Source organism: Bison bison, unplaced genomic scaffold, assembly GCF_000754665.1.
Source record: "Bison bison bison isolate TAMUID 2011002044 unplaced genomic scaffold, Bison_UMD1.0 scf7180017864330, whole genome shotgun sequence".
Lineage (NCBI taxonomy): Eukaryota > Metazoa > Chordata > Mammalia > Artiodactyla > Bovidae > Bison > Bison bison.
This window is the reverse complement of record NW_011494902.1, coordinates 9,328,108-9,342,646: the sequence shown is the minus strand read 5'-3', so window position 1 is coordinate 9,342,646 and position 14,539 is coordinate 9,328,108. Positions and strand designations below refer to the sequence as shown.

The 14,539-nt window shown below is 38.5% G+C and overlaps 1 protein-coding gene across 1 annotated transcript in view; it reads left to right on the top strand.

The window, feature by feature from the left end:
* Positions 1–14,539, top strand: part of LRP1B (low density lipoprotein receptor-related protein 1B) — a 1,806,191-nt gene that overhangs the window by 1,644,958 nt on the left and 146,694 nt on the right. The gene's annotated exons all lie outside the window — the stretch shown is intronic.

Below are 14,539 nucleotides of genomic sequence, written 5' to 3'. Positions count from 1 at the left end.
TACCATGTTCATGGATTGGAAGAATCAATATAGTGAAAATGAGTATACTACCCAAAGCAATTTATAGATTCAATGCAATCCCTATCAAGCTACCAACGGTATTCTTCACAGAGCTAGAACAAATAATTTCACAATTTGTATGGAAATTGTTTCATTTTTAACAATATCAGAAATCTGTTTATCTTCTAGGGAAAGAGATCAATAAATAGTGTAATCATATCTTCTGACTCCTAATAACTATATTTCAGAGAACATCCAAAATAGAGCAATGTTTTTTGCTGGTATACGACAGACACATTGATTATCATGGTTATTCCTTTAGAGAAAAATAAGCTAAAACATTTGTTTAGAGTTATAGTTTTAGGTTATCTTTTTTGTTTTAGGGCATTTCAATTTATTGTGGATTTTATGTTTTGAGGTAACCTGGAAAGAATAACAGATAAACTACTTATTTTTAGAGAGCCCTAGCCCATTCCTATACAACCAAAAAGTCAAGTATGGTATCTACCATAGATTTGAACTCCATAAATATCATTTGATGTAAATATGAAACACTATTTTTTTATTAGTAGTAGGTGACAATAAGCTGGTTTTAAAAGAAGCTGTATTATTAGCTTTTAAATTCAGGTCAGATTAACTGTGAGTAAAAATACATCCATATCAGAGTGATTTCTTTAAGTCCTCCTCTTACAAACCCAGTGTTATAAGACAGCTTCTCTGGTGCCTCAGATGGTAAATAATCTTCCTGCAATGTAGGAACCCCAGGTTTGATCCACAAGTTGGGAAGATCCCCCAGAGAAGGGAATGGCTACCCACTCCAGTATTCTTACCAGGAAAATCCCATGGCTAGAGGAGCCTGGCCAACTACAGTCTGTGGGGTTGCACAGAGTCTGACATGACTGAATGACTAACACACATAGGTCTATTCAGTGTTCAGTTCAGTTCAGTTCAGTTCAGTCGCTCAGTCATGTCCGACTCTTCGCGACCCCATGAATTGCAGTATGCCAGGCCTCCCTGTCCATCACCAACTCCCAGAGTTCACTCAGACGCACGTCCATCGAGTCAGTGATGCCATCCAGCCATCTTATCCTCTGTAGTCCCCTTCTCCTCCTACCTCCAATCCCTCCCAGCATCAGAGTCTTTTCCAATGAGTCAACTCTTCGCATGAGGTGGCCAAAGTACTGGAGTTTCAGCTTCAGCATCATTCCCTCCAAAGAAATCCCAGGGCTGATCTCCTTCAGAATGGACTGGTTGGATCTCCTTGCAGTCGAAGGGACTCTCAAGAGCCTTCTCCAACACCACTGTTCAAAAGCATCAATTCTTCGGCACTCAGCCTTCTTCACAGTCAACTCTCACATCCATACATGACCACAGGAAAAACCATAGCCTTGACTAGACGGACCTTTGTTGGCAAAGTAATGTCTCTGCCTTTGAATATGTTATCTAGGTTGGTCATAACTTTCCTTCCAAAGAGTAAGTGTCTTTTAATTTCATGGCTGCAATTCACCATCTGCAGTGATTTTGGAGCCCAAAAAAATAAAGTCTGACACTTAGTCAAGGATAAAGCCAAAATTTTCACTGGATCACTCTACTCTCCATCACCCATATATAATCTTCCTATTAGAATGAAAGACTGGCACAGTCTTGATTACCTTTAGTTTTCTTTGTCTAAAACAGAAGTTTGCTTTGCAAAAACATTGGTCCTGTGGTACAATTTTATGTATTAATGAAGTGATCATGAAGTATTATGAAGTTATATTACCCAGGGCTTAATCATGTTCATATTCTTTACCAGCCTCTTAGTTTCTCTATCTTCACCATTTAATATGGTTTCTAGGGAGGAATACACACACATACATATATACATACTGTATGTTAGTATTAATAGTTCTTGGCACATAATAAGCACTGTATAGATTTCAGTTCAGTTCAGTTCAATTCAGTCATTCAGTCCTGTCCAAATCTTTGCAGCCTCATGGACTGCAGTACAACAGGCTTCCCTGTCCATCACCTACTCCTGGAGGTTTCTTAAACTTCTATCAAGTCAGTGATGCTATTCAACCATCTCATTCTCTGAGGTCTCTTTCTTCTCCCACCTTCAATCTTTCCTAGCATCAGGGTTTTTCCAATGAGTCAGTTCTTCACATCAGGTGGCCAAAGTGTTGGAGTTTCATCTTCAGCTTCCAGTGAATATTCAAAACTGATCTCCTTTAGGATGGACTGGTTGGATCTCTTTGCAGTTCAAAGGACTCTCAAGAGTCTTCTCCAACACCACAGTTCGAAAGCATCAATCTTTGGCACTCACCTTTCTTTATAGTCCAACTCTACTGGAAAAACCATAGATTTGACTAGATGGACTTTGGTTGGCAAACTAATATCTCTGCTTTTTAATATGCTGCCTTGGAAAAAGGAAGACTATGCATAAAAAACACTTGACAAAATTCAAAACCCATTCATGATAAAAAAAAAAAAAAAAACTTCAATAAAATAGAAATTTCCTCAATACAAAAAAAAAAAAAAAAAAATGCTCCCTAGGTTGGTCATAGATTTTCTTCCAAGAAGCAAGCGTCTTTTAATTTCATGGCTACAGTCACCATCTGCAGTGATTTTGGAGCTCAAAAATATAAAGTCTGTCACTGTTTTCATTGTTTCTCCATCTATTTGCCATTAAGTGATGGGACCAGATGCCATGGTCTTCGTATTCTGAATGTTGAGTTTTAAGCCAACTTTTTCACTCTCCTCTTTCACTTTCATCAAGAGGCTCTTTAATTCTTCTTTACTTTCTGCCACAAGGGTGGTGTCATCTGCATATCTGAGGTTATTGATATTTCTCCTGGCAATCTTGATTCCAGCTTGTGCTTCTTCCAGCCCAGCATTTCTCATGATGTACTCTGCACATAAGTTAAATAAGCAGGGTGACAGTATACAGCTTTGACATACTCCTTTCACCATTTGGAAACAGTCTATTTTTCCATGTCCAGTTCTAACTGTTGCTTTTTGACCTGCATACAGATTTCTCAGAAGGCAGGTCAGTCTAGTATTTCCATGTCTTTCAGAATTTTCCACACTTTAATGTGATCCACAGTCACAGGCTTTGGCATAGTCAATAAAGCAGAACTTTTCTGGAACTCTCTTGCTCTTTTAATGATCCAGTGGATGTTGGCAATTTGATCTCTGGTCCCTCTGCCTTTTCTAAATCCATCTTGAATATTTGGAAGCTTATGGTTCACATACTGTTGAAGCCTGGCTTGAAGAATTTTGAGCTTTACTTTGCTAGCATGTGAGATGAGTGTAATTGAGCGGTAGTTTGAACATTTTTTGGCATTGCCTTTCTTTGGAATTGGAATAAAAACTGATCTTTTCCAGTTCTGTGGCCACTGGTAAGTTTTCCAAATTTGCTGGCATATTGAGTGTAACACTTTCATAGCATCATCTTTTAAGATTTGAAATAGCTCAACTGGAATTCCATCACCTCCACTAGCTTTGTTCATAGTGAAGCTTCTTAAGGCCCACTTGACTTTGCATTCCAGGATGTCTGGCTCTAGGTGAGTGATTACACCATCGTGGTTATCTCAGTCATGAAGATCTTTGTATAGGTCTTTGGTTTATTGTTGCCACCTCTTAATATCTTCAGCTTCTGATATGTCCATAACATTTCTGTCCTTTATTGTGTCCATTTTGCATGAAATGCTCCCTTGGTATCTCTAATTTTCTTGAAGAGATCTCTAGTCTTTCCCATTCTGTTGTTTTCCTCTATTTCTTTGCATTGATCACTGAGGAAGGCTTTCTTATCTCTCCTTGCTATTCTTTGGAACTCTGCATTCAAATGGGTATATCTTTCCTTTTCTCCTTTGCTTTTAGCATCTCTTATTTTCTCAGCTATTTTTAAGGCCTCCTCAGACAACCATTTTGCCTTTCTTCATTTCTTTTTTGGGGCATGCTCTTGATCACCGCCTCCTGTACAATGTATGGATTAACAGAATGATATAATGACAGTGATGAGTTGACGATGGCAGTGATGTTGATGATAACTGACAAAATGTTCTTCCCTACAATGAATAATCTCACATTAAAAATTAATTGCAAATTATTCTTTTCTGAATTTGATAGTTGCTAAAAAATATATCTTCATTTTGTATATAACTAGCATTGAAAATGATTTGATAATTTTTTATATTTGTCCTAGGAGGGATGGATAAACACAGTCAGTAACCTCCAGTTTCAGTTCAGTTCAGTCATTCAGTTGTGTTGGACTGTTTGCGGCCCCATGAACCACATCACGCCAGGCCTCCCTGTCCATCACCAACTCCCAGAGTCTACCCAAACCCATGTCATCCAAAATCAGTCCTACCAATGAACACCCAGGACTGATCTCCTTTAGGATGGACTGGTTGGATCTCCTTGCAGTCCAAGGGACTCTCAAGAGTCTTCTCCAACACCACAGTTCAAAAGCATCAGTTCTTTGGTGCTCAGCTTTCTTTATAGTCCAACTCTCACATTCATACATGACCACAGGAAAAACCATAGCCTTGACTAGATGGACCTTTGTTGGCAAAGTAATGTCTCTGCTTTTGAATATGCTATCTAGGTTGGTCAAAATTTTCCTTCCAAGGAGTAAGCGTCTTTTAATTTCATGGCTGTAATCATCATCTGCAGTGATTTTGGAGTCCAGAAAAATAAAGTCTGACACTGTTTCCACTGTTTCCCCATCCATTTGCCATGAAGTGATGGGACCAGATGCCATGATCTTAGTTTTCTGAATGTTGAGCTTTAAACCAACTTTTTCACTCTCCTCCTTCACTTTCATCAAGAGGCTCTTTAGTTCTTCTACACTTTCTGCCATAAGGGTGGTGTCATCTGCATATCTGAGGTTATTGACATTTCTCCTGGCAATCTTGATTCCAGCTTGTGTTTCCTCCAGCCCAATGTTTCTCATGATGTACTCTGCATATAGGTTAAATAAGCAGGGTGACAATATACAGCCATGACCTACTCCTTTTCTATTTGGAACCAGTCTGTTGTTCCATGTCCAGTTCTAACTTTCACTTCCTGACCTTCATACAGATTTCTGAAGAGTCAGGTTAGGTGGTCTGGTATTCCCATCTCTTTCAGAATTTTCCACAGTTTATTGTGATCCACACAGTCAAAGGCTTTGGCATAGCCAATAAAGCAGAAATAGATGTTTTACTGGAACTCTCTTGCTTTTTCAATGATCCAGCAGACGTTGGCAATTTGATCTCTGGTTCCTCTGCCTTTACTAATACCAGCTTGAACATCTGGAGGTTCATGGTTCATGTATTGCTGAAGCCTGGCTTGGAGAATTTTGAGCATTACTTTATTGGCTTGTGAGATGAGTGCAATTGTGTGGTATTTTGAGCATTCTTTAGCTTCGTGGTGGCTCAGAGGTTAAGCGTCTGCCTGCAATGCAGGAGACCAAAGTTCGATCCCTGGGTCGGGAAGATCCCCTGGAGAAGGAAATGACAACCAACTCCAGTATTCCTGCCTGGAGAATCCCATGGAGAGAGGAGACTGGTAGGCTACAGTCCATGGGGTCGCAAAGAGTCAAACAGGACTGAGTGACTAAGCAACTGGTTGTTTAAAAAAAAAAAAAAATTAGTAAAACCAGTAACCTCCAGTCACTGTTTATTGTAAGTCAGGAGTGAAACTTATTTGATAGCTAATTTTTTATTTTTATACCATCAAGAACACAAATGTATAAATTTTATTTGTATATTATATTTGCAAATTTTTAACCTTTATATATTTTACATTTTTTATAATTTTATTAATGTGGTATGGAGTCTTTCACCATCAGTGCAAAGTTATTTATTCGCCTTTTTCTAAAAGGATTTGAAGCAGCTTCATTATTATTTTATTGGTAGTAATTAGATGTATCATGTAATCTATTCTTTCCATTTGTTTCTCTGTTATTAGAACTACCCATGAGTAACAGTATTCACTAGGAAGAAAAGTGGATAGTAGAATGGTACATTTTCTAAAATCCCATTATGACTAACTAAACGTCATGCTTAAAAGTTTGGAATATCTGAGCCATGAGTTTTAGCACCATGTTCCAAATCATTAAGCGTTCCATATAAATTCTTACCAGTGCATTATGTATGTGTATATATATATCCTTAAGGCTACACTGATAAGGGTAATTATTCAATTTTGATTCCTAAACTACCTTGTAACCCTGATATCTCAATATTATAAATATGAAATAAATCCATTCTCACCACCTTAATTTAATGATCAGTGTGTGTTCTAGAATGATTAGATGGCTTATCTATGGCCATGCAACAAAAACATGACAAATTTTAGACTTAACTTTAAATACCTGCTACATCTCCATTCATCTGAAAACTAAGTAGTGTTTTGAAGTAGAAAATTTCTAAAGTCCCTTCCAATAGTAAATATGTGTGGTTTAAAATAAAACATGTGACATAGTTTATGTTTATCCAGCTATTACCTAGACAATTTGTATGTATTTCTCTGAAATCCATCTTGTATATAAAGAATTGATTTTTACCCCCATGAATTTCCCTGCAATGTATGATACTTGCTCTTTTAAGAGTCACCACCTAGTCATCCATTAGTTTAATGACGTGTAAGTAAGTGTTAGTTGTTCATCGTGTCCAACTCTTAGTGATCCCATGGATTATAGCCCACCAGGCTCCTATGTCCATGAAATTCTCCAGGCAAGAATACTGGAGTGGGTTATGATTTCCTGCAGTCTATTTCATCTTCTAAGTTTTGGCACAAATACTACTTACCTGAGAATTCCCCACTCCTCAGAAAATGAAACTTAAAAGTTTTTCCCTGAGCTGAATATGGTCCATTGATTTCTATCTCTGAATCAATAGGTGAAAGAAAGAATATGCAAATCAAACTATGGACACTGTAGTTATTACTCCATTATCAGTGGCTTCCCATGTGGATTACTAGTAAAGAATCCACCTGCCAATGCAGAAGATGCAGGCTGGGAAGATCCCCTGGAGTAGAAAATGGCAACCCACTCCGGTATTCTTGTCTGGAAAATTCCTTTAACAGAGAAGCCTGGTGGGCTATAGTCCGTGGGGTCACAAAGAGCCGTACATGACAGCACACGTTCAGTCGCAGGAGTGATACACGTGATGACAGGATATCTTGAAGGTATATTCAAAGCTACAGAAAACACTGGAATATTTTTTATTTCAGGAAAGGGCATAAAATATGTTGTATCAGAAATCAGAAAAATATTGCTCAGGCAACTAAATGTTAACTGAAGTCCATTCTAAAGGAAAATAATTTTTAACATGATCTTTTTTAGAAATCATGAAGGGACTTCTCTTCTGTAGTCTGTGAAAATGGTTGGAATAGCAATTAGGATTGCAAATTTAAAATTCAGATGCAGACTAAGTTATTTATAGATAGAAATGCCTATGATTTTCTAACCCCCTGAGCTATACAAAATGGATAGATTTTTTTTCTTTAAGAAAATTAAATAATTTAAAACTTAAAATACTGACATGATTCAATCTGTATGTAAAGCATAATGAGATTTCTGAATTTGAATTTTAGTAGTCAGAAGAGGATATGATAGCATTATTCAACAATTGTACATACTTTCTGGCAATTTATTATTTCTAGTATGAAATGCTAGATACATGATAGCAAGCACTATAAAGTAGGTCAGTGCTTGAAAATGCAAATAACTTTAACTCTCCACATTAGATTTTACCATTAAAGAGCTGAATATTCCTGAGCAAAACAAATGGTTCATCTGATCTACCTGGTTTTGAGACGTGAATATGAGATACCATGCTTGGCATATTCCCCATTATGCAAAAGAAATTGTTCAGAATAATATAATTTTATTCATTAATACTCATACCCTTTTCTCAAAAAGTTGATTAGAACCATTTTTCCTGAAAAACTTTAACAAAATATTCAATTAAGTTTTCTTTAATAGGTTTCAGTTTCTAATTGGAGTCCTAGCTTTAAGTCTCCTACCCAATATATGGGTCTGTGTGTACATCTCACACACATACACACATGCATACATAAATTTATTAGTATTCCTATGTAACCACGGGCTTCCCTGGTTCTTCAGCAGTAAAGAATCCTTCTGCCAATGCATGAGACACAGGTTTGATCCCTGGGTTGGGAAGATCCCCTAGAAGGAAAGGCCAACGCTCTCCAGCATTCTTGTCTAGGAAATACCATGGACAGAAGAGCCGAGAGGGCTACTGTCCATGGGGTTGCAAAGAGTCAGATATGACTTGGCAACTAAACAACAACAACAGGGTACCCAGACATAAATGTGTGTACATAAATTTTAGCAAAAACTTCAAAGTCTTGTTTTAGGACATTTGGGTAGTGGTAAAAGTTGATAGTTTTGTTTTTTTTTTTTCTTTCTTCAGTATTATAAATTTACGTGCATGCATGCTAAGTCACTTCAGTTGTGTCTGACTCTTTGCAGCCCCATGGACTGTAGGCCACCAGGCTCCCTCTGTCCATGGGATTCTCCAGGCAAGAACACTGTAGTGAGTTGTCATGCCCCGCTCCAGGTGATCTTCCCAACCCAGGGGTCGAATCAGAGTCTCTTATGTCTCCAGCATTGGCAGGCAGGTTGTTTACCACTAACACCTCCTGGGACGCCCATTATAAATTTAAGACACCATTAAAATCTAAATTGAAACTAAATTGAAATATAATTGCTTGGCTAGAATACTTTTAAAACCATCAGAGTTTATTCGAATCAGTCAACAACTAAAATAATTTATTATGATTACCTTGGAAGAGATCTGAAGCTATCAGCTATTATGTTACTATCAATCTGTGGCTTGATTGTTGTTGATTAATAAGACAGGCACTCAATAATACATACTGATTAGAATTGATGGTTCTAAAATAGTTGTGATCAATTGTCAAAATTTTACTGAACATAAATCTTTTATGACCATATAAAATATAAAATTATGCAATTAATAATACTAAGTTATTGATCAGATTGCATAGCATCTTAAGGTGACCAATCAAGTTGTATTCATTCATACCCAAAGCATTATTTGGGCTTCCCAGGTGGCCCTATTGGTTAAGGACCCGCCTGCCAATGCAGGAGAAATAAGAGACACGGGTTCTATCCCTGGGTCAGGAAGATACCTTGGAGAATGGCATGGCAACCCACTCAAGTATTATTGTCCAGAGAATTCCATAGACAGAGGAGCCTGGTGGGCTATAGTCCATAGAGTCACAAAGAGTTGGCCATGCCCGAAGCATGCATGCAAAGCATTATTAGAGAGTTTTGTTTGTTAGGTTTGGTGATGGGTTCTTGGAATATGATAAAGATAGCAGAATCTTGTCCTCATGAAGTTTATATTCTGTGGAACAAAGACAAAATCAACTAAACTAAAACATACATGCTGCTGCTAAGTCGCTTTACACATGTCTGACTCTATGCGATCCCACAGACGGCAGCCCATCAGGCTCCCCCGTCTCTGGGATTCTCCAGGCAAGAACACTGGAGTAGGTTGCCATTTCCTTCTCCAATGCATGAAAGTGAAAAGTGAAAGTGAAGTCGCTCAGTCGTGTCCAACTCTTAGCGAACCCATGGACTTTAGCCCACCAGTCTCCTCCATCCATGGGATTTTCCAGGCAAGAGTACTGGAGTGTGTTGCCATTGCCTTCTCCAAACACATAAATAAATACAAAAAATCCAATTTTTGAAAGGTGTATTTGGGGAAGTAAAAAAATGGACTTGGAGATAAAAACTTGAATGATATAGGTTTGAGTAAGATGATTAATAAAGGCACATTTGAAAAGAGGAGATTTGAGCTAAGACCTAGGAAATGAGAAGGAAGTAATGTCATCTTACTTATATCTAAGACAACTCTTTTATTTTTTCTGTGGATAATGGATTTGGTGGGAGAAAAGACTATAACAGAAGGAGGCCACATAGAAGGGCTATGCTCCCATAGAAATGGTGGTATGTTGCTCTATTATAGTCTCAATAAAGTGAAAGGTAGTGAGTAGAATCTTGAGGAAAAAAATGTTTGCAAATGGAATGAATGTGACAAATGAGGACAGAAAGGATTCCAGACTGACATCTGGTTCCCTGGATTGTATAATTTGAAGGATACTGAAAATGGACTGCAAGGAGGTCCAACCAGTCCATCCTAAAGGAGATCAGTCCTGGGTGTTCTTTGGAAGGACTGATCCTGAAGCTGAAACTCCAATACTTTGGCCACCTCATGCGAAGAGCTGACTCATTGGAAAAGACTCTGATGCTGGGAGGGATTGGGGGCAGGAGGAGAAGGGGAAGACAGAGGATGAGATGGCAGGATGGCATCACCAACTCTATGGTCATGAGTTTGAGTAGACTCCAGGAGTTGGTGATGAACAGGGAGGCCTAGTGTGCTGCATTTCATGGGGTGGCAAAGAGTTGTACATGACTGAGCAATTGAACTGAACTGAACTGAACTGAAAATGGAAAACTGTGGGTTTGGTTTTAGTTATGCTAAGTCCAGTAAGAGATCCAATGAGAATGTTAGGTTTGCAGTGATGTAGTCAAAGCTTTATCTTAGATCTCTGGACTGGAATTGCATTAAGGAATAGAAAAATTGAGGGGATATCTAAAACCATCAAACCAGGTTAGATTACCAGGGGAAATTAAGAAGGAATTGGAACCAAGCTCTGAGACTAGATTAAAACTATGGCAAGGACCAGCCAATGCATTAGGATAAAACAAGAGAATGTAGAATCACAGAAACTAAGAGAAAAAAAAAAAGTGTTTTGAAAAGGAAGTTTTGGTTATATTTCTAGCATACTGCTGAAAGATCAAGTAAAGGAAAACAAGGGAGTATTCAAAAAAATCTGAAAACAGAAATTCATTAAGGACCTTGAAAAATGCTTAGAGTCATGGAGGGAGAGGCATCATCAGAGAGCATTCAGTAGTTCTACATCAGTGGTTCTCCACTAGGGATGATCTTTCACCCCAGAGGACATTTGGTAATGTCTGAAGACATTTTTGATTCTCAGTGTTGTGGACTGCTGCTGGCATCAAGTGAGTAGAGGCCAGGGAGAATGCTTAACACCCTACAATGAATAAATTAGTTCCGCATAGCAAGGAATTATTCTGACCAAAACACCAGTAGTGCCAGAGTTGAGAAATCTTTTTCTACATAGTAACAGTAAGAGTCTGTCCAGTTAACCTTTAAGTAGCTCTTTTTGTTTGTTACTTCCTTTGATGTAATAATAACTAGTACAAAATAGTTCTGAGATGAATCACCAGTGTAATTACTCTTTTATTGTTCTCTCCTTTTCCTCACCTTTCAGTATCTTTGGCTAGATCCTTTTCTCCTTTGCTTTTAATATTGGAATGCCCCAGGCTCTGACCATGATCCTCTTATTTCTATCTTCCTCACTTCCTAATAGAGTTCATGGTTTAACATAAAATCACATGCTAAAAATTTCCTAATTGATATCAGGCTCTATCTAACTGCTTGCTTTTCCATTTGGATGTTAAAAAAAAAAAATCTCCAGAGTAGCTGCTGCTGCTGCTGCTAAGTCGCTTAAGTCCTGTCCGACTTTGTGTGACCCCATAGACAGCAGCCCACCAGGCTTCCCTGTCCCTGAGATTCTCCAAGCAAGAACACTGGAGTGGGTTGCCGTTTCCTTCTCCAATGCATGAAAGTGAAAAGTGAAAGTGAAGTCACTCAGTCGTGTCCGACTCTTAGCAACCCCATGGACTGCAGCCTACCAGGCTCCTCCATCCATAGGATTTTCCAGGCAAGAGTACTGGAGTAGGGTGCCATTGCCTTCTCTGGTGGCATGCATGCCTAAAAATAAACTTCTCATATGATCCACAAAATCTGCTTCCCCAATGTAATTTAATGGCAACTCAGTTTTTTAGGTGCTCAAAGTGAAAATCTTAGAGGCATTGCTGGCCCCTCTTCTCCTTCCGTAACTCCAAAATCAGACAATATTATTGAATGTACCTTCAAAGTATGTCTAGGAGCTGATTACCATAATATCAGCTTGACTGCAAGGATCTAGTTTTGAACCACCTTCACCTTTCTTCTGAATGAATGCAATACCCTCCTAATTGATCTCTTTGCTATCTTTATGACTCACAAAACAATAACTACAATGCTCTGTATAAAGCGTAAGTCACATCATATCTTCAATTAAAAATGTCCAATGGTTTTCCATTAAAAAGACTGAAATTCTTCTACCATCTCTTAAGGATTTAAAAGATTTGGTCTCCTGTTACTTCTCTGATTATCTTCCACTACTTTCCCCTTTACTCACTCTTCTCCAGGGAAGCTCTGCTATTTCTCAAACCGATCACTACCTACTAAAGTAAGGCCTTTCCTAAAATGGTCTTTTGCCCTAAAATGCCTTTCAGCCAGATATCCTACATGATTCAATTCCTGAACTCCTTCAAGTCTTTGTTTAAATGTCATCTGAATGCATAACTTACTGATAATTGCAATCTATTATCCCATTCCCATCCTGGGATCCTCAATGCCCTGCTCTTTTGCATTTCCATAGTACGTTTTTACTGCCACATAATTTATTCATTTATTATATTTATAACCTATTATCTGTCTCACCTTGCTATAAATAAATATCCAGAAGCAGTGGCAGTTTTCTTTTTTCCTATTCTACTACTATAATACTAGAACTTAGAACAAGACCTGTTATGAAGTAGATACACCTTTTAAATTAGAAGCAATAAATTAATTGAAAATCTTGGGGATACATGACAATAGCATATCAATCTTGAAAGTTATCCTTTACAAGTTATGCTTCTCATCCTTGGTATTACTTTTGTTTCACAAAAGCCTAGATTAAAATTTCACAATCTTTCCTCTAGAGTCCATTGAATAAACCTTGTCTGAGTTTCTGGTATCCCCTTAGTCCCCAGTCCCAAGCCGTTCATTATACCACAGACAAAATAATCTTATAATAAAACCTCAGCATCATATCTCCCTCCTTAAATCTTTCCATTGAAAAATCATGGTCTTACAAACCTCTCTATGATGTTTAGCCTCATCTCCCAACATACCCCTCCCACCTTCTACCATAAGAGTATGCATATACCCTCAAAAACACATTTTTTTCCAGCCATAAATAGACTATGTTTCACTTACAATAATGCAACTTAACTTCACAATCTTTCTTGTTGTTCAGTCCAAAAGTTGTGTCCAAGTCTTTGGAACCCCATGAACTCATCATGCCAGGCTTCTCTGTCCTTCACTATCTCCCACAGTTTGCTCAAATTCATGTCCACTGAGTCACTGATGCTATCCAACCATCAGTCTTTCTCAGCATCAGGGTCTTTTCTAATGAGTCAGCTCTACCTGTCAGGTGGCCAAAGGATTGGGGTTTTAGCTTCAGCATCAGTCTTTCTAGTGAATATTCAGGGTTAATTTCCTTTAGGATTGACTTGCAACCAAGGAATTCTGAAGAGTCTTCTCTAGCACCACAATTGAAAAACATCAATTCTTTGGTTCTCAGCCTTCATTATGGTCCAACTCTCACATCCATACATGACTACTGGAAAAGCCATAGCTTTGACAAGATGGACCTTTGCTGGCAAAGCGATGTCTCTACTTTTTAGTACGCTATCTAGGTTTGTCATAATTTTCCTTCCAAGGAGTGAGCATCTTTTAATTCCATGGCTGCATTTACTGTCTGCTGAAATTTTGGAGCTCAAGAAAATAAAATATGTCACTCTTTCCCCTCTTCTATTTGCCATGAAGTGATGGAACCAGATGCCATCCATGATCTTCATTTTTTGAATGTTCAGTTTTAAACCAGCTTTTTCAACCTCCACTTTTACCTTCATCAAGAGGCTCTTTAGTTCCTCTTCACTCTCTGCCACTAGAGTGCTATCATCTGCCTATCTGAGCTTGTTGATATTTCTCCCAATAGTCTTGATTCCAGCTTGAACTTCAACTAGCCTGGCATTTCACAAGATGTACTCGGCATATAAGTTAAATAAGCATGGTGACAATATTCAGCCTTGTTGTACTCCTTTCCCAACTTTGAATAGTCTGTTATTCCATTTCTGATTATAACTGTTGTTTCTTGACCTGCATACAGGTTTCTCAGGAAACAGGTAAGGTGGACTGTTATTCCCATCAGTTCAGTTAAGTTCAGTTCAGTTCAGTAGCTCAGTCGTGTCCGACTCTTTGTGGCCCCATGAACTGCAGCACGCCAGGCCTCCCTGTCCATCACCAACACCCTAAGTTCACTCAAACTCATGTCCATCGAGTTGGTGATGCCATCCAGCCATCTCATCCTCTGTCATCCCTTTCTCCTCCTGCCCCCAGTCCCTCGCAGCTTCAGGGTCTTTTCCAATGCGTCAACTTTTCACATGAGGTGGCCAAAGTATTGGAGTTTCAGCTTCAGCATCAGTCCTTCCAAAGAACACCCAGGACTGATGTCCTTTAGGATGGCCTGGTTGGATCTCCTTGCAGTCCAAGGGACTCTCAAGAGTCTTCTCCAACACCACAGTTCAAAAGCATCAATATTAAAGTTAGAATCT